Source organism: Dendrobates tinctorius, unplaced genomic scaffold (assembly GCF_039654945.1).
Source record: "Dendrobates tinctorius isolate UK_male_01 unplaced genomic scaffold, ASM3965494v1 ptg000019l, whole genome shotgun sequence".
NCBI lineage: Eukaryota > Metazoa > Chordata > Amphibia > Anura > Dendrobatidae > Dendrobates > Dendrobates tinctorius.
Window position 1 is genome coordinate 66,378,703 of NW_027361687.1, and position 24,850 is coordinate 66,403,552.

At 46.0% G+C, this 24,850-nt stretch overlaps 1 protein-coding gene across 6 annotated transcripts in view; it reads right to left on the reverse strand.

Moving 5' to 3' along the window:
- The window catches only part of LOC141083023 (fibrinogen-like protein 1), a 145,494-nt gene that overhangs the window by 31,456 nt on the left and 89,188 nt on the right, over nt 1–24,850 (reverse strand). The gene's annotated exons all lie outside the window — the stretch shown is intronic.

Below are 24,850 nucleotides of genomic sequence, written 5' to 3' on the forward strand. Positions count from 1 at the left end.
TTCACGGAGAATAGTGTATTTCACTTCCCATGTGAGACAAAAAAAAGGAAGTCAGACGGACTATTTGCACACATTGCGGACCTGCAGCGCTTCCCCCACAGATTGGCACCAAATCCACAGAGGGTAGCTCAAGCAATGTTAATCAATAGGAATCCAGAATTGGTGTGCACATGCTGTGGAAAATCCACATGGCTTCTCAGTGTTTTATTTTCCACAACAGGTCAATTTTTAGCGGATCTGCAGCGTTTCTGCACCCATTGATTTGATTTAAATCAGTCAAATCTGCAGTTGTAAAAAGGTCCGCGGATTAGCGGATTGCGGAAAGGAAGGAGGAAGTGTGTGGGCGGAGACCATGTGCGTGTGTCTGTGGGTGTGTGTAGCCTGGCATAGTCTGATGGGACTATCATCCCATCCAGCTATGCCTGCTGTCACATATAAAACAGTGACAGCATGAGCAGATGGGATAGTAGTCATCCCATCTGGTGACTGTTCGATTGTAAAACAAAAGAAAAAAAGAAAAACCACATTCATACTCCAACACCTAGTTCGATGGACTCGATCTCCTGCAACAATAAAAACATACATCCCTTTCCACTGTAGTCCATTTAACGAGCGTCCCGTGGTGATCTCACATGTAAAATTGTCACATCGGGAGATGCGACTGCTCTACATTGCTCCGGTGATACACTGACAGGAGGTGATGATCCCACAGTGTATCACTGCGCTGCCATGAGAGGTCAGATGTAGTGCTGTCACTTGCGGCACCGCTGTGTGAGAAATTTCTCTCAGCAGTAGTGCCATAAAGTGAGAGCACAAACTCCAGTGAACTCTGATACACTGACAGGAGATAATCGTGCCTGCAGTGCATCACTGGAGCCACGTAGAGCGGTCACATCTTCTGATTTGACTGTTCTACATGCGAGATAGTTGTGGGAAACTCTGCAATTGGACTACGTCGGACAGGGAGTATTTGTGCTGGTTTATTTTGTTTTTGTTGAGATCGAGTGATTTCGGGATTAGGTGATGCAGCAAGTATGGTAAATTAAGATTAAGTTAAAGGAGTCTGATGATTTCAACTAAAAAGGACTTTATTCTGGGTGTGTTTATTTACCATGTAACTATAGGATTAGTAATGGATAGGCGTCTTATTGATGCTTCTCCATCACTAGTCCGTGGGCTTGATGTAACCAGAAAATACAAAGGTGACATCAACCCTACAAATATTACCCCACTTGCCACTGCTACAAAGCAAGTGGGAAGAGTGAGGGTAAGTGCCTGAATCGGCACATCTATAAGATGCACCATTTCTGGGGCAGCAGAGAACTGATGTTTTTACCTTGGGGGTGCCAATATACACGGCCCCTTCCCAGGCTATTAATATCAGCTCGCAACTGTCTTACTAGCATTTGCTGGTTCGATTTTATAGGGGGACCCCCATGTCAATTGTTTTCTGGGGTTCCCTTGTAAACTAACCAGTAATGGCTAAGCAAACATCTGTAAGGCATGTTCATGACTAGGCCAATTTTTACAATTCTGACTAAGGTGCCTTTAGGAGGTAATAACTCTGGACCGCTTCCATGGATACCGGTAATTCTGAATGTTTTCTTGTGACATATTGTACTTCATGATAGTGGTAAAATTTTTCATGACTTGTATTTGTGAAGAAAAAAAAAAAAAAAAAATGGAGATTTGGTTAAAATTTTCACAGTTTCCCCACTTTGTGATTTAACGGCATGAAAATTCAGCGATATGTCACAAAATACTTAAGTAACATTTCCCACATGTCTACTTTACATCAGCGCAATTTTGGAACCAAATTTTTTTTGCTAGGAAGTTAAGGATTAAAAAGTTAAACAGCGATTTCTCATTTATACAACATTGCTTTTTTTGGGACCACATCACATTTGAAGTCACTTTGAGGTGGTTTACATGACAGAAGATACTCAAAAGTGACACCATTCTAAAAACTGCACCCCTGTAGGTGCTCAAAACCACATTCAAGAAGTTTATTAACCCTTCAGGTGCTTCACAGGAATTTGTTTAAAAAAAAAAAATGTTCATGGTGGTTTTTAATGAAAAAAAATTTCTTTATTTTCACAAGGGTAACAGGAGAAATTGGACCCCAACAGTTGTTGTGCAATTTGTCATGAGTATGCCGATACCCCATATGTGGTGGTAAACCACTGTTTGGGTGCATGGCTGAGATCGGAATGAAGGAGCACTGACTTTCACGCAAAATTGGCTGGAATTGAGATCTGATGCCATGTCATATTTGGAGAGCCCCTGATGTGCCTAAACAGTGGAAACACCCCCCCAATTTTAACTCTAACCTCAACACACCCCTAACCCAAAAATGGAAATAAAAAGTATTTTAATTTTTCCCCCTAACTAAGGGGATGATAAAGGAGGGGTCTTGATTTACTATTTTTGCATAAAAATAAACCAAGAGGTAAAAAACCTATTGTTGCCGGGTGTCAGCCAGCATGCGCCCGCCATTTTGTCCCAGAAGAAGCCAGCGGCCCGGGAGACTTCTGGGGGGCATGCAAGGAAAACGGAGGTACCGTGGGGGGGGGGGGTGATCGGGGGGGGGGGGGGGGAGAAGACTCTCTCCTCTGATGTGCGATCACAGAGAAATTAAATGGAAAAGTCTGACTTTTGCGGTTGCCGTTATACAGTTAATGACAGCGATCGTAACACTGGGCTCGGTAGCTGAGGCCCCGGAGAGATTCCAATGCTGGGGGGCCCTATAACCTTAAACCTCAGCAGCGTTAAAAAGTGACGCTGTGGTTTAAGTACCCTTAACTGCAGCCATTAAAGGTGTATCAGCTGTTAAGGGGTTAAATCTAACTCCTCATTCTCCCCTACTCGAGCCGATTGCCGGCGTTGGTTTTCAATGGAGAATGTAAGAGAAGAGGTTGGACAAGGAAATTACATTATTTAAAAAAAATAAAAATTTATATTTATTTAGCTTGCAAACCCGCATGAAAAAAAAATGAAAAGCGAAACATTTCAAAAGGGAGGTAAAACCAAAACACCACACTATGCAGACTAGAAAAGTGACTATGTGAAACACTGCACAATGTCACCTGGGGCTCCTGACTGGTACGAGGTCTTGTCCTGATGACCTGGTGCATGGCATGAGACTTATCAGTTGTTAGATGCCACAACTGCAGCACCTGCACATAGATATGCACTGCTATAATTTTTTTAGATTGGTCTAATATATTAACACATTAAAAGTAAAGTAAGAAAATAAGAAGCTATACTGAACAAAACATTTAGGCCCGATTCATAAAGGTAGCAGAAGCAGATTTAATCATTGCTATAAGTGCAGTTAATATTCTTAAATTTAAGATTTTTCCCACTTAGAGGACAGTCGTGTCGGCTTTGGTGTGATGCCACCTGCTTTGCCGAAAACCTCCTTTGTGCAATGGAGGCTGAACAAGAAGTACACCGATAGAAAATTGGACCAATTCCTCCCACTAGTCCAATCAACTGAACGAGAAGTACATGGGTATTCTCCATTGTCTGTTCACGTAATCACTTGAATTACATCTGAGTGCAGTCTGATGCTTCATACGCACCTGTGAAGAAACCAGAGTATAATCTTAATTGCCCAGACGGCTATGTTTTAACACGCCTGGAGGAATTGACTTTCTAGCTGCATATTTGACTTGTGGATTTAAGTGTGGATCCTGGTGGGTCAAGAAGGCTGACTTGCACAATGATATACCATGTAACATAGTGTGTGCTTATCTGATGTTTGTTTATATTCTGGAATCAGTTTGACTTGAATGTAGATAGGGAATGGCTGTGAGGGTGTACTGAAGGACACTGGGTAATTCTAAAAATAGCTCACCTGCTTCGGGTATAAAAGACCCAGAGGACAGAGAGACGGTGTCTCATCTCACCACATAGAGCTACTAGCCAGACCCTCCTGCTAAACACCCAATGGACAAAAAAAAAAAAAAAATAAATAATAAAACTCTTCAGGATGCCAGGTGAGGGTACGTCAGACCCGGCTGAAAGAACACTGGACTGCTCTTGGTCATCTCCATACACTTGTTGGGACCTCATCGCTGTGTGTTATCACAGGTGGAATAGCAACCCTGGGAGCTCTGACACAGCATCCACTAGCATCTCGGTGAGTCAGCAGAGGGGTGAGACCCTGTGGTGTGCACCATTTTGGGTACTTTCTGAAATTATTCTGTTTGCTAATGGGTGTTGTAGTTCAATAAAGCTTGGCCACAATGTTTTACCCTAACCCTGTGTTGTCTGTGTAGTGTCCTGCCCACAAGGAGACAGAGCGAGCGTTCAGTGGTATGAGCCCTGGTCCATGCAGTCTTTCTAAAAGGCAGACAGGCCAGCAGACAAGAGCACCCAGTGACCCAGTTTCTCCACACTTGGGGGCAGCAGTGGGATACTACTCAGCCCGGTGGAACCAGGGGAGCTGCAGGGGACTGGTGTTCATAGACACCGTCCAGGGCTTCACAACCAGGGATGCATACTGTACAGACAGACCCAGCAGACCATTGATGAGGCATACATAGAGTAGGTTTCGGATGGCACCATGTCCAACCCCACTAACTCGGCCTTGGGAAGAGGACCAGAGTGGATGTATAGCCGTAACAATAAACGACAACAGGAGCTGTGCCAGCTACAACGTATTGAATACGGGACCACGGACACACGTTCGGATTTGATCAAGGAATTAGTTCGTTGGGATACCCAGAACATCGTGGAGGATGACGAAAACTCTGCTGAGATGGACCCAGAGGAATTGCCAGAACCAAGACCCTGTGCCGGTCTGGAACTATCCAGTCACCTGCAGCCCGAATCCAGGAGTTGTTGGTTGCATTGGGACCTGGAGCCTCAAGCTGTGAAAGGGCTTGTGTTATGGGATCAGTTTTGGGAGTTCCCGTACCCCTACAGCCAGCACCGAACCCTACCACCCCGGAACCAACGGGTTATGTGAGCGTTTCAATGCAACGCTCAAGCAGCTCATTAGTCGGTATGTGGAGTCCGAGGGAGGGGACTGGGAGAAAAACCTGCAGCAGCTCCTGTTCGCCTACCGGGTGGTACCGCAGGATTCCACGGGGTTATCTCCTTTTGAATTGCTGTATGACCGAAAATTACAAGGGCACTTTTCCCCACAGAAGAGGTTCTCATTCTGGAGTATGTCCAAAAGTTTAGGGAGAAGATGAGGTGCCTCATGGCCTTAGCCCATGGGAATTTAGAAGTAGCTCAGGAAAGGCAACGACGGTGTTACAACCGTACTGCCAGATTGCAAGAATTTACCTGTGGACAGAAGGTTCTAGCACTGGTACCAGTATGCAAAAACAAGCTGCAAGCCTTGTGGGCAGGTCCGTTCACCATCACCAGGAAATGCAGGGAGACCGACTACACTGTGGCTTTGGATCGAGCAGGTGTTCGTGAATGGACCATCATGTGAACAGGCTAAAGGCTTATGAGGAAAGGGAAGTTACCAACATAGCGGTTTGTTGTCCCCCTTTAGATGATCCAGATCTGGACCAGATCCCGGACTTATTGGTGGAATCCAAAAGGGGAATGGGGGTAGTGGATGTCCCGTTGGGGAAGCGGCTTGGTCCATCACAGACGCAACAATTAACAGAACTGCTTGGTACATATGGCTCTCTGTTCACGAGTCAGCCTGGTCAAACCCCCTTGGTCCATCATCATGTCAACACAGGGGTAACCACTCCACTCAGACAACCGGCCTACCGGGTGACACCTCCAGTGTTGGCAATGATGAAGGCCGAAATGGATGACATGTTGAACATGGGGGGGTCATAGTTCCTTCCCATGGGCAGCCAGTGTAGTGTTGGTGCCCAAGACAGACAAGAGTACTCACTTCTGTGTGGACTATAGGTTACTCAATTAGGTCACTGTTACAGACGCATACCCCATGCCTCAAGTGGATGAACTACTAGACAGATTAGGTGGATCTCAGTTCATATCTACTATTGATTTGAGCAAGGGATACTGGCAGATCCCACTCACAAAAGAGGCTAAAGAGAAGTCTGCATTAATCACCCCTTTTGGCCTGTTTGAGTTTACCAGCATGCCATTTGGGATGAAGAATGCCCTGGTTACCTTCCAAAGGATGGTAGACCAGTTACTAGAGGGATGTCAGGGGTATGGCCAGGCCCACCTGGATGACATTGCAATCTTCAGCAATACCTGGGAAGAGCATCTACAACATGTGTCACAGGTGCTGCAGAGGGTAGCAAAAGCCCACCTTACCATTCGACCTGACAAGTGCCAGATGGGGATGGCCAAGGTACTATACACCTTGGACATCGGGTTGGAAGTGGGTGCATTCGTCCTGACCCTGCAAAAGTAGAAGCCATTACCCAGTGGCCTCGCCCATCAAAAACAGGTACGGACCTTTCTAGGGATCACAAATTATCGAAAGTTTATCTCCAATTACAGTAAAGTAGCAAAGCCCCTCATTGACCTTACCACCAAACGATATGCCCACAGTCTCATCTGGACCCCAGAGTGCAAATCCGCATTTCTACAGTTGAAAACCCAGCTAGCCCAAAGCCCAGTCCTGACTGCTCCTGACTTTTGCCGTCGATTCATTGTTCAAATCGACGCATCAGAACCTAGATTGGGAGCCGTACTCAGTCAAGTGATGGACGATGGTCAGGAACACCCGGTAGCTTACATTTCTCAGAAGCTGTTGGACCAGGAGAATGCATAAGCAACAATAGAAAAAGAATGCTTAGCCATAGTCAGGCCTTAAAGAAATTGCAGCCCTTCCTCTACAGCAGGGAATTCACGGTCATAACCGAGCATTAATCCTTTGAGTTAGTTAAATCGGACTGCTGGGGACAACGGACGTTTACTCAGATGGAGTCTGGCCTTACAGTCCTATAATTTTTCTGTCTCCCATAAAAAGGGCAAAGATCATGGAAACGCCAATGGACTGTCCCGACAAATAGAGACGGATGACCGGAAGCCAATCACGTCTGGTTAATTAAGATGGGGGAGCAATGTGAAGAAACCAGAGTATATCTTAATTGCCCAGACGGCTATGTTTCAACAGGCCTGGAGGAATTGACTTTGCATATTTGGCTTGTGGATTTAAGTGTGGATTCTGGTGGGTCAAGAAGGCTGACTTTCACAATGATATACCATGTAAGTGTGTGCTTATCTGATGTTTGTTTATATTCTGGAATCAGTTTGTTGACTTTGAATGTAGATAGAGAATGGCTGTGAGGGTGTACTGAAGGACACTGGATAATTCTAAAAATAGCTTACCTGCCTCAGGTATAAAAAAAACCATGAGACAGAGACGGTGTCTCATCTCACCACAGAGCCACTAGCCGGACCTCCTGCTAAACACCCAACGGACAAGAAACTCTTCAGGATCCCAGCTGAGGGTACGTCAAACCCGGCTGAAAGAACACTGGACTGCTCTCAGTCATCTCCATACGCTTGTTGTGACCTTCACGCTGTGTGTTATCACAGGTGGAATAGCGACCCTGAGAGCTCTGACATAACATCCACTAGCATCTCGGTGAGTCAGCAGAGGGGCGAGACCCTATGGTGTACACCATTTTGGGTAATTGCTGAAATTGTTCTGTTTGCTAATGGGTGTTGTGGTTCAACAAAGCTTGGCCACACTGTTTTACCCTAACCCTGTGTTGTCTGTGTAGTGTCCTGCCCACAAGGAGATAGAGCGGGCGTTCAGTGGTATGAGCCCTGGTCCATGCAGTCTTTCTAAAAGGCAGCCAGGCCAGCAGACAAAAGCACCCACTGACCCAGTTTCTCCACAGCACCCAAAGATGGTGGACGTGATCCGATTTGCTGAGCTACCCAGTTTGCTGTAATTTTTTCCACAGATCAATTCAGTTTGTACAGTCATGGCCAAAAGTTTAGAGAATGACACAAATATTTGCACATGATGTGCTGCCCTCTGGTTTTTATGTGTGTTTGTCAGATGTTTTTATCACATACAGAAATATAATTGCAATCATATTATGAGTAACAAAAGGTTATATTGACAGTTAGAATGAGTTAATGCAGCAAGTCAATATTTGCAGTGTTGACCCTTCTTCAGGACCTCAGCAATTCTCCCTGGCATGCTCTCAATCAACTTCTGGATCAAATCCTGACTGATAGAAGTCCATTCTTGCAAAATCAATGCTTTTATTTTGTCTGAATTTGAAGGTTTTTGTTTGTCCACCAGTCTCTTGATGATTGACCACAAGTTCTCAATGGGATTAAGATCTGGGGAGTTTCCAGGCCATGGTCCCAAAATCTCTGTTTTGTTCCCTGAGCCATTTCGTTATCACCTTTGCTTTATGGCAAGGTGCTCCATCATGTTGAAAAAGGCATTGTTGATCGCCAAACTGCTCTTGGACGGTTGGGAGAAGTTGCTCTCGGAGGACATTCTGGTACCATTATTTATTCATGGCTGTGTTTTTAGGCAAGACAGAGAGATCCCAATCCCTTGGCTGAGAAGCAACCCCACACATGAATGGTTTCAGGATGCTTGACAGTTGGCATGAGACAAGACTGGTGGTAGCGCTCACCTGGTCTTCTCCGAATAAGCCGTTTTCCAGATGTCCCAAGCAATCGAAAAGGGGATTCATCAGAGAAAATGACTTTACCCCAGTCCTCAGCAGTCCACTCCCTGTACCTCTTGCAGAATATCAGTCTGTCCATGATGTTTTTTCTGGAGAGAAGTGGCTTCTTTGCTGCCCTCCTTGAGACCAGGCCTTGCTCCAAGAGTCTCCGCCTCACAGTGCATGCAGATGCACTCACACCTGTCTGCTGCCATTCCTGAGCAAGCTCTGCACTGCTGGTAACCCGATCCCGCAGCTGAAACACTTTTAAGAGACGGTCCTGGCATTTGCTGGTCTTTCTTGGGCGCCCTGGAGCCTTTTTGGCAACAAGGGAACCTATCTCCTTGAAGTTCTTGATGATGCGATAGATTGTTGACTGAGGTACAATCTTTCTATCTGCGATACTCTTCCCTGTTAGGCCATTTTTGTGCAGTGCAATGATGACTGCAGGTGTTTCTTTAGAGATAACCATGGTTAACAGAAGAGAAACAATGATGCCAAGCACCAGCCTCCTTTTAAAGTGTCCAGTGGTGTCATTCTTACTTAATCATGACAGATTGATCTCCAGCCCTGTCTTCATCAACACCCACACCTGTGTTAATGGAGCAATCACTGAAACGATGTTAGCTGGTCCTTTTAAGGCAGGGCTGCAATGATGTTGAAATGTGTTTTGGGGGATAAAGTTAATTTTCTAGGCAAATATTGACTTTGCTGTTAAGCTGATCACTCTTTATAACATTCTGGAGTATATGCAAATTGCCATTAGAAAAAATGAAGCAGTAGACTTTGTAAAAATTAATATTTGTGTCATTGTCTAAAATTTGGGCCATGACTGTAGAAAAAAAAAAAAGTGTAGATCAGCACTGCCCCATAGTGTAACATTGGTCCAAGTGCTATCCAATAAAACTCTGGCTAGCAATCGTGTGATATATACTGTATGCCTCTATGAGAGCCCTTAAACCGATCTTTTACAGCCATCAGGGCATTACCTTCTAGTTACACACTTGTCTGATAGCATAAGCTTGTGCAAGACTCCTATTCCCTTAACCCCTTCCAACATGTACCACATATATACTGTGCGGCAAGAGCTGCGTTCCTGCAAAGTGAAGTATATACAGCACTGCTATTTCCAGTCACAACGGGATGTTATGATGGCCATATCTGACAGCAGGCGATCCCTGCACGTTGTACCGGCAGGGGGAGGTGGGGACAATTGTGGCGCCCCTGAGGCTCAGTCGCCACAGAGGTACTGCACCTTCTCCTAAAGGTGTAGTGCCCCACCAACTAGGTAAGTTGGGAACTCCTTTCCACACTCCAACACCTGCACCCACACACACAGGATAGTTCAGCAATGGACCAGATTGCGGCTCCATGCTTAGAGAGTAGCAGAGCACCTTTCGTGGGTCCTTGCTTCATAACACGAGATGTGCTGGGAGGTGGGTGGAGTTAGATATAAAAGAGTGGGAAAGTTTAGAATTAGAGGTCAGTTCAGTCTGGAGGTCAGTCAAGAGAGTCTGAGGACAGATCCCTGGAAGAGGGATGGAGGAAGGAGTGCTGCAGCTGCCTCAGTGACCTGAGCCAGCTGGCACGGGAAAGGAACAGAAGGAGAAAGATGTAGAACTGCAAACTAAGCTTCCATAAGGCCGGTTTCACATTTGCGCTTTATAGAGCAGCGACGGCCTGCGCACGGCCGCCGCTAAGCCCCGCCCCTTCCGGTCATCGCCGCCTACTTGCGCACGTGGACGCTTGCGATCTGCGCACCCTATCTTTAGCATAGGGTGCGCAGATCGTGCGCTAGCAGGATTTTGCTGTGCGCTGCGCACTTTTGAATGTGCGCCCGTGTGCGCCAAACGCAGCATGTTGCATTTCGGCGGGCACGGCGCACCTTCAAAAGTGCGCAGCGCACGGCAAAATCCTGCTAGCGCACGACCAGCGCACGATCTGCGCACCCTATGCTAAAGATAGGGTGCGCAGATCGCAAGTGCCCATGTGCGCTAGTAGGCGGCAATGACCGGATGGGGCAGGCAGGGAGCCGGCAGGGGGTGTGGCTTAGCGGCACCGTGCGCTGCAGGAAATAAACGCTAGTGTGAAACTAGCCTAAGAGAGAAGGAACAGCGCGGAACGAAGGAGTAGGAGAACAGAGGAGTTGTGGGTTGGAAGAGGAACGCTGCCTATAGGTTCTCAGCGCAAGGCCGGGGCCCGGTCCCCGAGGTTGTATGGACACTTATGGTTCTGCAGCAGACACCAGTGGAGTAGTTGGCTGTAAATGCACTACTCCCATCTAAGACTTGGGACACTACAGCAACACAGATAGAGAGCCGGGATACAGGAGGTCCCTGATCAGGCTACAGCCGTCTGTTATACAAGTAGAGTTGTTAGGCACATCTAACAGGAGGAACTTCAGAGTAACCACGGTACTGGAGCTCTTCACACTAAAAGGCGCAATATAGGAGTCGTTCAGGCCAGGTACATGTTGGCGGAGTGTTGGAGAGGAGAAGCCTGACTTGCCCGGGAGGTTGATTGAGTCTCTGCCCCAGAGGACATGGCACGGCGGCAGGCACCAGTGTGTACCACGAACTGAGTAAAGCTTTGGAACTACAAGCCCTGGTGTCTTCCAGTCATTGTGCGCCAACACCGCTACATCTGGGTATCATCCTTTACACTACCTGCACCTACACACTGCCCTGGGGTTACAGCTTCACCTGTGGGAGCTATACCATCTATGCTGCAACACACCATCGGCCCCAGAAGATCTGCACGCAGCGTTGGCTTAACATCTTGCTTGCCAAACACCACAGGTGGCATCACGAACTATTCAATTCCATTAACCACACACCACCATTGACATTGGGTGCCCAGGGCCACGGACCGGGTCACCGTTGCTGTGACACATCCCTCTGACACCGGCCTGGTACCGAGTACCCCAAAGCCCTGGGTGACAAAGGGCGACCCACAATCATTGTGATTGGCTGGTCAATTGACCAACCAATCACAGTGATATCACAATAAAATTTTTTTAAAAAATCCATGTGACATGCTGTGACTTGTGTTTGAGAAGCAGCAGCCCCAATGGATGGGGCTATAGCGACATCACCTCGCCTGATTAACTCCATTGGCACCAATTGGCTGAATAGTTACTGACCAATCAGCACCAAAGTGGTTAAACTAAAATAGCGATCACTACGCTACATACATTCTTTACCATGTTGTTGCGTTGCAGAGTGTTTGCAGACCGACCCCTTTCCTCCTCTCTGCCCAATTAACAGAAAGAAAAAAACTAGTTTAATTTGTGACTAGTGCAATCCTTCCGCAATCTGCAGCAGTTCCTCAATCCCTGTTCCCATCCCTTCACCCCAAATGTATTTTTGGTGAAGAGTCCTGCGCTGAGCATTCATCCTCTTCCCATGACCGCAGCACTCTGATCAGTATCCCTGCTGAATAGAGTCTGTGCAAAAGGACTGTTAGCTAGTTAGAGTAGTGAACATCGGAGTGCAAGTAGCATTATTTTTTTTTTTTTTTTTTAACATCTACTGATAATTTTCTTCTAGGTGTTTCATTCTAAAATTTTTCATTTTCAATTTTCTCTTTATAATAGTACCCTTCACACAAGTCCCACATACACATTCCCCAGGTGTTTTGAACAAAAAAAAAAAAAAAAAAAAAAAAAAAAAGCCTATTCACCAAGGAGACGTTATTCACCAGAGTAGGCATACGCTTTTCGTGTTTCCGACACCGATTCTAGTGGTGAGGAAGATTCCACATTCCTCCATTCTTTTGCATCTAGTGAGGAGGGACCCCCCAGCAAAGCGCTTAGGACCCAGGCAACCCCTGCAGCAATCGATCTCATATGGACTCACTCCCACAAAAATTATCAGCCTGTTATTCCACATTTCATGGGCAGATCCGAAATCCATTCTGTTACAGGCCTCACTGACTGACTTTCAAATTCTTTTTTAGCGAGGAAATAAATTGTGGCCCAGGCAAATTTGTATGCCCATCAATTTTTAACCCCAAATCAAACAAACAATCATACATCAGATGGATGTAAATTCAACAGGGATTGTGACATTTTGGGGCATTGTGAAGCATAAAGGCAAAGTCAGAAAACCAAAGTTCCAGTACTGGAGTACCGATATTCTCTAAAGCACACAGATCTTCCGTATGGCTATGACAAGGAAAGGGAGAAAGCCAATCCCAATTCAGCAACAACATGCTGGTGGTCATGTATAAAGGCAAGAGGGATGTCCTTATCTTGACCACCATACACTGACGTTGGCTCCATTATCACTGTCTGAGGTACCACAGCACCCAAGTTCCAAAGCCAGATTGTATCCAAGATTATAACAAGGCTGTTGGGGATGTAGCAGAGCAGCTCCTCAAACTATACACTGACAACGCGATGGCACTGTACAATGCTTTTTGTGCTCTTTTGATCTGCAGGCAATACAGGGATCTTACTTCAGTTTCAGGCCCTAGTCAAAGCCCAAATGTTTGGCACTCAGGAAAGTGAGGGTCCCAGTACTTCTGAAACTGATGGTACCGTGTCATCCCAGGTCAACATTTTCTAGGAGAGATTCCCTAAGCAATGAAGGCAGGAAGATCACAAAAAAGGTGAAGAGGGGGAATCAGAAAGTACAATTTACCATTGTGAAACCTGCCCTGAGAAATCAGGCATGTGCATTAAGGATTGCTTCAAAGCATACAACACATCCACAAAATAAAGTTTGTATTTACCCAGATGACAGAACACACTTTTAGAATCTGATGTTCTCCGAACATCAGGGGCTCTCCAAATGCGACATGGCGTGCAGAGAACGTTCCAAAGTCTGTGCTCCAAGCAGTCATTCTTTCCCTTCTGAGCCCACCACATGTGGGTTATCTGCATACTCAGAGGAAGTTGATAACAATTTCTGGAGTCTGTTTACTCGTTACCCTTGGGAAAAAAAAAAAAAAAAAAAAAAAAAAAAAAAGGGGGGGGGAAGCTAAAAACAATTGTGTAAGAATTAGATTTATTTTCATGGCTCAACATTACACATTTCTGTGAAGCACCTGAGGGTTCAAGGTGCTCACCACATGTCTAGATAAATTTCTTGGGGTGGGGTTCTAGTTTCCAAAACAGGGTCAGATGTGGAGGGTTTACACTTATTCCCCTCAGGGGTCATGTCACATTTGGAGAGCATCTGCTCTCGATTCCAGACAATTTTGCATTCAAAAAGTCAAATGGTGCTCCTTTTTCAAGCGCTACCATGCATCCAAATAGTGGTTTTCCCCCCACATATGGGGTTTCACCATACTCCACTTACCTTATTGACATCAGCGCTTGGCACTGAAATTGTGTTCACGGTCAGCGTCTCCTGAATGCTGAGCGGTCACATGCCACTGCTCAGCAATGCATCCAGATGTAGCAGAGTTGGAGCATGTCATGGGACATAAGGATTATCGATGGACAGGTAAATACTTTGTATTTTTATTTAGAAAATAAAGGGGTAAGAGTCTTGGAGAGTTTTTATTTCAAATAAAGGAATTTACTCTGTTATCTAACTTAAACTTATGAGTTCGTAATGGGGGCATCTAATAGATGCCTCTAACCCCTGGGCTTGATGTCAGCTGACATTAAAAAACTGACCAACTCCACTTGCCACTACACTAGTGCAAGTGGAAAGAGCCAGGCGGCGCATCTGTTAGATGAGCCTTTTCTGGGTCTGCTGCTTTTAGGCTGAGAATGGCCAATATCCATGTCAATATTGAGGGCCACTATGTGCGCTTCAGCTTGGCTTGTTGTAAAGAAAAAAAAAAAAAAGGGGATCCCCAGTTTTTTTAATTTAAAACTGTGTGGGGATCCCTCCATTTTGGATAACCAGCCAAGATAAAGCTGACAACTGAGGGCTGATGCTTGCAGCTGTTAGCTTTACCAGAGTAGGTTAAGAATAGTGGTGACCCCATGCCTTTTTCTTTTATTTATTAATTTACTACAGAAGCCAGCTGGTGAATACTCTCATCAGCATATGCCTGCACTCACTGCCATCAGCGAGACCAGGCATATGATGGTGAAACACGGGTATTACATACCTGGTAATGTGTTTTTCCATTCTACATGACGGCACCACGAGAGTTAGAGATTTGTATTCTCTTAGGGAGGGATCACAGCTTGTAACACTCTTCTCCCAAATATGAGATCAGAGGTAGCAAATAGGTCCAACCTATAATGTTTGACAAAGGTAGACAGAGCGGACCAAGTGGCCGCTTTACTGAATTGGTAAATGGGAGCGTCTGCTCTGTCCAGGAAGTCGTCACAGCCCTCGTGGAGTGGGCTTTTAGGCCTTCTGGAATAGCCCTGCCTGCACTGTTATCTGCTGGCATAATGACCTCTCACACTCATCTAGCTATAGTTTGTCTAGAGGCTTTTAAGGCCCCTCCTTGCCCCTTGGAATGAGAAATAATGCCCCCTGTTTTCTCCAAGGTCTCATTCCCTCCAAATACTGCAGGAGATATCTCCTCATATCTAGGCCATGAAGCCTCTCCTCCTTCTGGTTGCTAGGGTCAGGACAAAAGAGAAGGTAAGGTTATCTCCTGAGCCCTTATGAAATTTTGATATCACCTTGAGACGGTATGCTGGATCTAATTTTTGACACAATTCTATCATCTATGGCCTGAGTGTAGGGATGGTCTTGTTGATAATGCGAGTAACTCCTCAACCTACTGGCCGACGCAAGCACCTTTAATAAGGCTGTTTAATGTTAGAATCCTTATCTAATGATGTGTTTTTAAATGGTTCCAACGGACTGTCAAAGATGACAGGACTAAATTTAGATCCCAAGGAGGAGGAGTAGAGGATGGACAGAGTCAGCTCTAGTACAGGCCTGGATAAACCTGGCCACCCACCTATTGTTTGTCAGGTCGCAGCTGAATAAGGCTGCCAGGGCTGAGACGTGTACTTTCAGGGTACTGACAGCTAACCCCAATCCTAAACCTTTCTGCAGAAAATTCCAGTATTGCCACTATTGGGACTTTCCCTTCCCATATTGGGTCAGAGGTAGATAAGAATTTTCACATATCCTCCTACAAAAATTTTTTGTAGTCATTGGTTTTCAGCTCCTGAGAATCCCTTTTCCTCTAATAGTGACCTTTTAAATTTCAGGCTGTCAACTGCAGCCCAGATCTCTGAGGGACGCTGTGTTAGAGGGCCCTAGACCTCTGTCACTGACATTACTCAGCCAATAGAACCATGGCCTTATCGGCCAAAAAAAGTGCTATCAAAGTCACTCTGGCTCTGTCCTCCCTGATCTTCCTCAGAAGCGCTGGTATGAGGCATATTAGAGGGAAGGCATACAGGAGACCTGATGTCCACTATCCTGAAGGCATCTACTGCCAATGGTCTGTCCGCTGGACTAGGGAGCAGAATTTCTAAACCTTCCTGTAGGCTTTTTTGAGGCAGAGAGATCTATACTGGGATTTTCCCACATGTGCCTTATCCGTTGAAAAACGGATTCTTTTTGATACTATTTTCCTTGCCTCAAGTGGTTCCTGCTCAGACAGTCTGCCTTCAGGTTGTCTATACCTCGAATATGCAGGGCCGATAATGAGAGGGACTGGTGTTCTGCAAGAGTCATGATCCGGCCTCAATCTGTTTAGCAGAGGCCCTTTGACAAGAGCAGTCACCTTCAGCCTGAAAGGGCCAGTGATTATCTGCCTCAAGGACTGAGAATGGGTGTCTCCCTGGTGGTTTACCTATGCAACCATTGCTTAGTTGTCCTGATAGGACTCTCACGTGGTGTCCACTTTAAGTGTGGTAACAATTCCTCTGGCGTTTTTTCTATTGTTAGAAGTTCTCAATCGTTCGAGGATAGATTCTTTTCCTCCTGGGCCCAGGGATTCTGGAGCCATAATGTGTCTAGGTGGGCTCCCCACCACCAAGGACTAGTGTCCGCTGTTCTCACCTTGGAGGCAGTGTGTGTGTGTGCCAGGTACTCCCCTCGGAGAGGACTATCTGTAACCACCACCTGAGTGACTGGAGTACAGAGTCCAGAAGGGTGAGCTTTTGCTCCAACCTTCCCTGCAGTTCCCTGTTCTGCAGCACACACCTTTACAGTTCCCTTTTGTGGAACTGGGCCCATTTCACTGTTGGTATGCATGAGGTGAGGGACCCCCAACACCAACAAGGTCCTCCACAGAGCTCTGGCATTTATTTATTTTTTTTTTTATCTCCCTTGTCTTCCTCTGGGAGGTGATGCTCCTGCTCCACCGAGTTCGTTGTTAACCTCAAATTTCTAGATCATTGCTGGTTCCAGTTTGGATTTTTTTTCCCCCCCCCCCCCTTCTTTTTGAGGTCCAGCTGCCATCCTAACATCTATAGTGTTTTCATCACTATTCTGACTTGATCTTGACAGTAAGGGAGATTTCTTCCCTATTATCAAGAAGTTGTCCTGATAGGGCATCTTTCCCTCTGAGGTGCGCTGTGATTTCTGAGATTAGCCTTGTGAAAACTTGAGGGCTATCACTACTGCACAGGTCAGGGCCCTGTATTGGAAGTGACACTACTGAGACCCATCCGGACTGTCACTCTGAGACATATATGGCCTTATTGCCGATCTGGTGATAAGTGTTCGTGAGCTCTCGGAACGGTTATATAACATTCGAGGAAGGAGGAATTCTACTGCTGGCCTTATAGTCTCCACCAGGATTATCAGATACCTATTGAGGTCTTTTCAGAATTATAATTGACCTCCAGGAACTTATCTGGGGCTCCTATCAAAATCTTTTCCAGGACATGTTTGTCTAGGAGTGTGTCAGGAACACCACACTGTACTTGCTCATTGAGCCAGTGCGCATGTCCGGAGTGTCAGGATCCTGTCTGCGCCGGCATGCAACCTCCGCTGAGCAGGGACTCACCCACGCTGTAGGGGTACCGGGGTCAGGTACAGCCAGAAAGTACCGATGCACAGGACCTGTTGATGCTGAATTTTAGCAAGCAGACACGGGACCTACGGTCATGTGACTGCAAGGGGGCGGGGCTAGCGTCCTGCTTAGTGAGATGGAAAGACACTATACAGAATTACTCAGAGTCACGCAAAACGGGGTTCATACACAGAGATAGCCGTAATGTACCAAGGATGAGACAGAGCGGATAGTCAGGGCCAAGCAGCAGTCAAAACCAAACAGACATAGAAGGTACCAAGCAGAATCCAAAGCAATGTCCAGAGAACAGACCGAGTCATACACAGATTATCAAGCAACCAGAACACAACAAAGACACTCAGGGGTCACCACACTATGCCAAGGGCAAGAGTATAACTGACAGGGATGGGAGCGTCCCGAGGCTATAAGAAGCCTCTCCCAGAACAAGCGACAGGCCACAATCAAAGCCCCAGGTGTGCAGGTAAGCCTGCATTGGGATCACAACCTTTAACCCCAGAAATGCCAGTCATCAGCACTGGTTCCAGACATTAACCCCACGTGGGCGTGTCAAACCCACACTGAGATCATGACAGAGTGAGGTTGTTTCCCCTTCCAGACAGTCTTTCTTTGAGAGGATTGCATATGTCCTCTTGGAAGCCAGTGGTGGAACCTTAACTCCAGACCTGATCCCACAATTTGCCGGATCCAGGTGTTGAATGAGAACCTCTCCCAAGCTGGGAGGAATTGCACCTGAGAATGCCTGTCACTTGAAGGGTTTTTTGGAGTCTAGAGGGTTTGCTAAAATAGAAGCCTCTCACCTATGGATCGTTTGTCAGAGCTGTTTGTCTTGATCCTTATATTGTCATCTCCTGGATTTCAGGCCCTTCCAAAAGGAGCGCCGAAAGAGGCCTGAAGATGGCTGTCTTTTGGGAAAATCTTTTTTGTTGTCGGTTTCCCCTCATACGTCATCCAATGTCTGACCAAAATAGGAAATTTCCTTCACACAGTAAAGGGCAGAGTTACATCTTTGCCTGTATGTCCCCCAGCCAGCATTTAAGCCATCCTGCGCCGCGTCCTATATTAGCTAAAGTTCTTTGTGCTTGCGGGCTGGTCTCCCCTTCCGGTCCCAGCCCAGCCTCAAGCTGCATTGTGGACGCCACCTGACGTATGCAGTCACACTCAGCCTAGAATGGCCGGTGCCCTAATTTGCTGTATAGCCTTGCTGAATCCTGCTGAAGTTTCAGCAAGGAATACTGCCGCTGCTCTTATGGCTGGTATTGCCTCTAGGATAGTCTCCCTGGGGATTCTTTGCTCTGATCCTCTAGGTTATTGATCCATATCTTAAGGGATCTAACCATACCAGTGGCCGCGATGGCCGGTCTAAAGGTATTGTCACATTTAGCGATGCACCAGCGATCCCGACAACGATATGACCCGGTCAGGATCGCTGGTGCATCGCTAAGTAGTCGCTAGTGAGCTGCCACACAGGCAGATCTCACCAGCGACATAGCAGCGGTCGCTACTTACCTGTCAGACGAGGTGATGAAGACGTCCTTCCACCCACGTCCACGTGTCGTTCGTTGCCACAGCAGGAAGCCGACGAGAAACGGCCCAGGCCGTTCTCGCACGATCAGCGATAACCAGCGGAGGAGCCGGTCGGAGGCAAGTATCACACATAGCGATATCGCTAGCAATATCGCTGCTGCGTCACAAAACCAGTGACATTATAGCGATATCGCTTAGTGTGACGGGCCCCTAAGGGTTTCCGCTGAGGTCTCCCATGCTGTTTTAAACACAATTACACAGGTCTGCGACTAAAAAGCTGTTTGATTATTTTCATCTAATTTCCATGTATTTTGGTGTGCTGAAAACGAAAAATATTAAAAAAAATCCTGGATGTCAGGATTTGCCACAAAATGCAAAATTCTCTTCAAATTTAGTAAATTTTTCTCAATTTTTTTTATCTTAGGGTTTTGAAAGTCAAAATTACTATTAATTCACATCAATGCATTGAAGATATACAATGCCAAAAAAAATCTAAACTTTCAAAGAAAAGAACTTGCAGAGTGAGCTAATGAAACCAGCATCAACATGTTGCAAGCTGAACGAGCAGGCTCTGACATTCCCGGGCTTGTTTCAATTGATTTATCTTGGTTCTCGCCTGTTCACACGTTTTAAATCTCAGTTTGTGTTAGCTTGTCATATTCAACTGTGTATCCCAAAATTAGCATTATGGCTCAGCGGAAGAGTATTAATTCGCCTGACAGTTTGTTACATTTGTGGTGAATATACAGTGTTGAAGCAATAGCTGAATATTACAGACTGAAAAAAGTATACTTCGCATATTTCGGACTAAAGCTTGGAGAACGAGATAAAGCTTGGGCGCCTCATAAAGTGTGCAAACTGTGTTGAGGACCTCCAAAATTGGTTCAAGGGTAAGAAAAAAAAAAAAAAGCTTTCCGTTATGGATTCCTACGGTATGGCGAGAGCAAAAGAACCATAGTGACAATTGTTACTTTTGTTCATGCAATGTGAAAGGGTATAATTCAATATGGAAGCATTCCAATTCATAACCCAATATTCACTCAGCAATTCGTCCCATCCCCCATGGCACAGATATACCAGTAACCAAGGCCCCTGCTACCTTGGAAGAGATAACTAGCTCCGATGAAGATGGAGTCATACCTGAACCAGATGATGAATCAAGTTCTGTCTTTGAAGATGATACAAGACCAAAAATTGTTTTCCCCAGGCAGGGGCGTATCTAGCGGGGCAGCCAGGGCAGTTGCCCCAGGCGCAGCCGGCAGGGGGCGCAGTCCGGGCCGCAATGCAGCGGTCCGCAGTGTCCTCCCTGGTGGCTGCGTTCTGCCGCCCCCTCTGGCCTGAGAGTCGGCGGTTCTCTGTGTCAGCTGTCAAGCTGACAGCTGGCGCAGAGAAGGTGCGCGTGCTGGCTCCCAGGGAACAATATTGCAGCTCTGACCGCCGGGCCAGAGCAACGTCAGCAGCGTGACATGTCATGTGATCACGCTGCTGACGCCACTCCCCGGTGCCCAGAGTGCTCAGTGAACGCTTAGCGCTGGTGGTAAGTGTGCTCCAATGTGGAGCTGAAGAAACCACCGAAGATGGGGGGTGTTAATGTGTGTCGATGGGGTTAATGAGTGGAGAAGAGGTTAATGTGGGGATGGGGATTAATGTGTGGGGGTTAATGAGTGGGGATGGAATTAATGTCTGGGGGGGGTTAATGAGTGGGGATGGGGGTTAATGTGTAGTGGGGATGGGGTTAATGCGTGGGGGGTTAGAGTGGGGATGGGGTTAATGGATGGGTGTTAATGAGTGGGGATGGGGGTTACTGTGTGTGGGGTTAAAGAGTGGGGATGGGGTTAATGAGTGGGGATGGAATTAATTTGTGGAGGGTTAATGAGTGGGGATGGAATTAATGTCTGGGGGGTACATAATGTGTTGGGGGATTTGGGAGTATGGACGGGGGGGTTAATTAGTGGGAATGGGGTTAATGTGTGGGGGATTTGGAGTGGGTGTACATAATGTGGGGGGGGGGATTTGGGAGTGGGGATGGGGGGCTATTTAATGTGTCTGAGGGATTTGGAGTGGGGATGGGGGGGATTTAATGTGTGTGGGGAGATTTGCTAATTATGCAAATTGTCTCTTCAGAGAGGAAGAGGACTAGAACTCTAGTGCCACCTATTGGAGGTAGCAATCCTAAAAGTCAATGTTGACCCTTTAACGAGCCTAGTTACATGACTTAGGATAAAAGCGGAGCAGAGGAGCATTGCGGCTTTAAGTCTCCTCACCTCGACATGCTTAGCATGTCATTCTCCGCAAGGAGAAATGCCACTTCTTGGATATTGGGGAGATTTGAGGACACAGTATGTATGAGGAAACAGTATGGGGGTTGGGTGCAGACAGTATGGGGAGCGAACAGGTTAATGTATGTGGACACAGTATAGGGAGTCAGGGGTATGTGTGAACAGACAGTATAGAGAGTGAGGGGGTAAATATATGAGGAGACAGTATTGAACAGAGGGATCTTAGAGGAGGGAGGGGAGTAGTGTGAGGAGACAGTATATTGCAGACATTTTTATTTAGGAGCATTATAATGACACTTCTATCTTTAAGGGCATCGTGTGGAGATTTGCTGCAGAAGACCGGAGAAGATGGAAGTCTGCAGAGACGAGATGTGGGTGAGAACACTCATCATGGGGTTTGGACAAGAAGAAAAGGAGACCGACTGCAGAGACGACGTCATCTATAAGGTACCTGAATGCAAATGTTATTTGTGCTACTGACTTATTCTCATGTTTTTATTTATGTTAGGAGCATTATAGGGGTTGTCCAGGTTTGTGCTGAGTCTGCAGTCATTCTATGTGACTGCAGACTTCTGAATTCTCAGTGCTCACTGAACGCTGTTAGGATTCTCTTGTGCCGGTGATTTACATACATGTGGTCACATGCTGACTAGACGTGTGTGGCCTCACTCAATGAATATGAACGGAGCGAGGCCAGAATTATATAAATCACATACTTGTGCTGTGCTGACTGTACATCAGCAAAGGAGAATCCTAGAAGTGTGCAGTGCATTCGTTGTGAGAATTCAGAAGCTGCAATGTCAGGATTCAGCTCTGCAGGTTCCAGTAGTCATCACACGGACACTTCACTCATATGCGATTTTCACACTTGACAACGAGCTTCTCTTCCTGCTTACAGTTTTTACTGAACATTGAGAGCATTAGGGAGAGCAGCTCGTGGGTACATGGCTAAGAGTGCAAGTCGCATATGTACCTGGTGGGGGGGGGGCGCCAAACCAAATTCTTGCCCCGGGTGCCAGGAAGCCTAGATACGCCTCTGTCCCCAGGAGGAGATGATTGATTTGGTAAGAGACTTGAATCTTCCCAAAGATGCCGCTGAGTTACTCGGATCAAGGCTCAAAAGCAAGAATTTATTGTTGCCAGGAGTGTCTTGCATGGTTCAGACAAGTTCATTCCTTACTTTGCCCAGGAAGATAAGTTGGTTTATTGCATCGATGTCGAAGGTTTGATGGGTCAATTCAAAATCCAATATGATTCAGCGCAATGGCATCTTTTTATAGATTCTTCAAAAGAAGTCTCAAAGCAGTTTTACTCCACAACGGCGGTTTTTATGCTTCCATCCCTGTAGGTCATTCCGTACACCTCAAGGAAACCGACGAGAACTTGGAATTGGTTCTTCGTAAGCTTAAATATGAAGACCACGGATGGCAAGTGTCCAGGGATTTGAAAGTCTTGTGCATGCTGCTCGGGCAACAAGCTGGGTATACCAAATACCCTTGTTTTCTGTGTCTATGGGACAGTCGAGACCAACAATCACTGGACCAAGAAGAATTGGCAGCCGAGGGTGCTCACAGTTGGTAAAAAAAAAAAAAAAAAAAAAAAAAAATCCTCCGAGAAACTTTGGTTCCTCCCCAAAATGTTCTTCTACCACCTCTCCACATCAAATTGGGATTGATGAAGCAATTCATAAAATCACTTCCAAAAGATGGAGAATGCTTCAAATACTTGGTCACCAAGTTTCCTGGCCTCTCGGAGGCCAAATTGAAGGAAGGTGTGTTCGTCAGACCAGCCATTAGAAGGCTTATAGCTGATCAAGAGTTTATCAATACCATGACGCATCCTCAAAAAAGGGTGGATTGCATTTAAAGAGGTCGTAGAGAAATTTTTAGGCAATAACAAAGACCCTGACTACAAAAAAATCGTCGGACGAATGCTGAAAGCATTTCAAGCTTTAGGTTGCCTGATGAGTTTGAAAGTGCATTTCCTCCATTCCCACCTTGACAACTTTCCTGAAAATTTGGGAGCTGTGAGTGAAGAGCAAGGTGAACGATTCCACCAGGACATTAAAGAGATGGAAAGAAGATACCAGGGAAGATGGAGCATTACAATGATGGCAGACTACTGTTGGACGCTTCAGAGAGACATTACAGATGCTACTCACAAGCGTAAATGTACCAAGAGAAGCCTCACAGGGAAGAAATCGATTTTAGTGTGTGTTAGTGAGCTCATTGCAGTTAAAAAGGATTTTCATGATACATTTGTAATAAAAAATTAATTTTATGAGTCTATTTTCATTTATTTTGAGGTATTGTCTTATTTAACATAGTTACTTAAATTGTTAGAAAACGTGATGTCCTGTGACAAAACGGAGACCGTTTTTGGATTCAGCGCACTCAAAGATTACGTGGAATAACCAAAACAACTCTTGAAAAAAATTTTTTTGCAGACCTGTGTTATCAGAGGTTCTTTCAGGGAACCTAAATCCTTTAAGGAACAGGGAGGACTTTCTGGCAACCTTTGATATCGCTACATCAATTTCGAAGCCTCATCCCAGGATGAGGATGCCTTTTCATCAAAAGGGTACCTCCTTTACAGGGAATTGATTATGAGACTTCCTCTCTGGTTTTTCCCATTCCCTTTTAATGAGTCATTGCTAAAAATAGGGAAGGCTTTATATTTTTTCCCCTCATAGCAAGCTTGTCGAACATAAGTTCTATGGCTTTTGCATCTACCAGCCTCACGGTAGGTCAGACTGCTTGAATAAGCTTATCTGTATTGTATCCTCTACTAGGAACGCATCTTTCTCATCTGAGCTACCTTCTCAGTAGCGAGATTTAACAGAGTCCTCCTCTGATCCTGATGGTCTTCCTGTGAGATCAATGAGGGGCTGGTCTATCCCTTGCTTTGCCATCCATGTTTGTTGACTGCAAAGCCCTTCCTGATTGTAGACTTCTGACAATCAGGGATCTCCAGCTCAGAAGAGCGGGTGTCTCTTCCGCTACTGTTCTAACAGTACAGGTCTGACAACCCCTTATGCCTAAGGGACGTCTCTTTTTTTAATAAGGATTATTCCTTATTCCTAGCTTCTAATTTACCTTTTTTAGGGACCTCCAATGCTCTACCCCACCAATGTATGCAAGAAGAGGGGAGAGAGGAGACAAGAGAAAGAATAGACATTATCGTACTGGACTTTCTCGAAGCTCACTCACCACTCGGACGCTTCACAAGACGGGTACTGGATCTGGAGGCTGACTGGTCTGTACACATGACTCCCATCGGGACTGTGGACCCCTCCTTGTTAACACCATGACGATCCTCCCGTACACTGTCCAAGCGGCTTCCACTGTAGTTATGGCGAGTTTGGCTCTTCTCATCTGAGCGAGACCGCCACTTTTGCACCTCCTGGCGTGGCTGTAAGTAGTCTGGCAAAAAAGGCTCTCAATCTTAACAAGTAAGCTGCTAAGAACAGTCATATTCAACCTAGAATGGTTGGTGACCCCTGCCAGCACTTCTGACAGCATTACCCCATTTTTT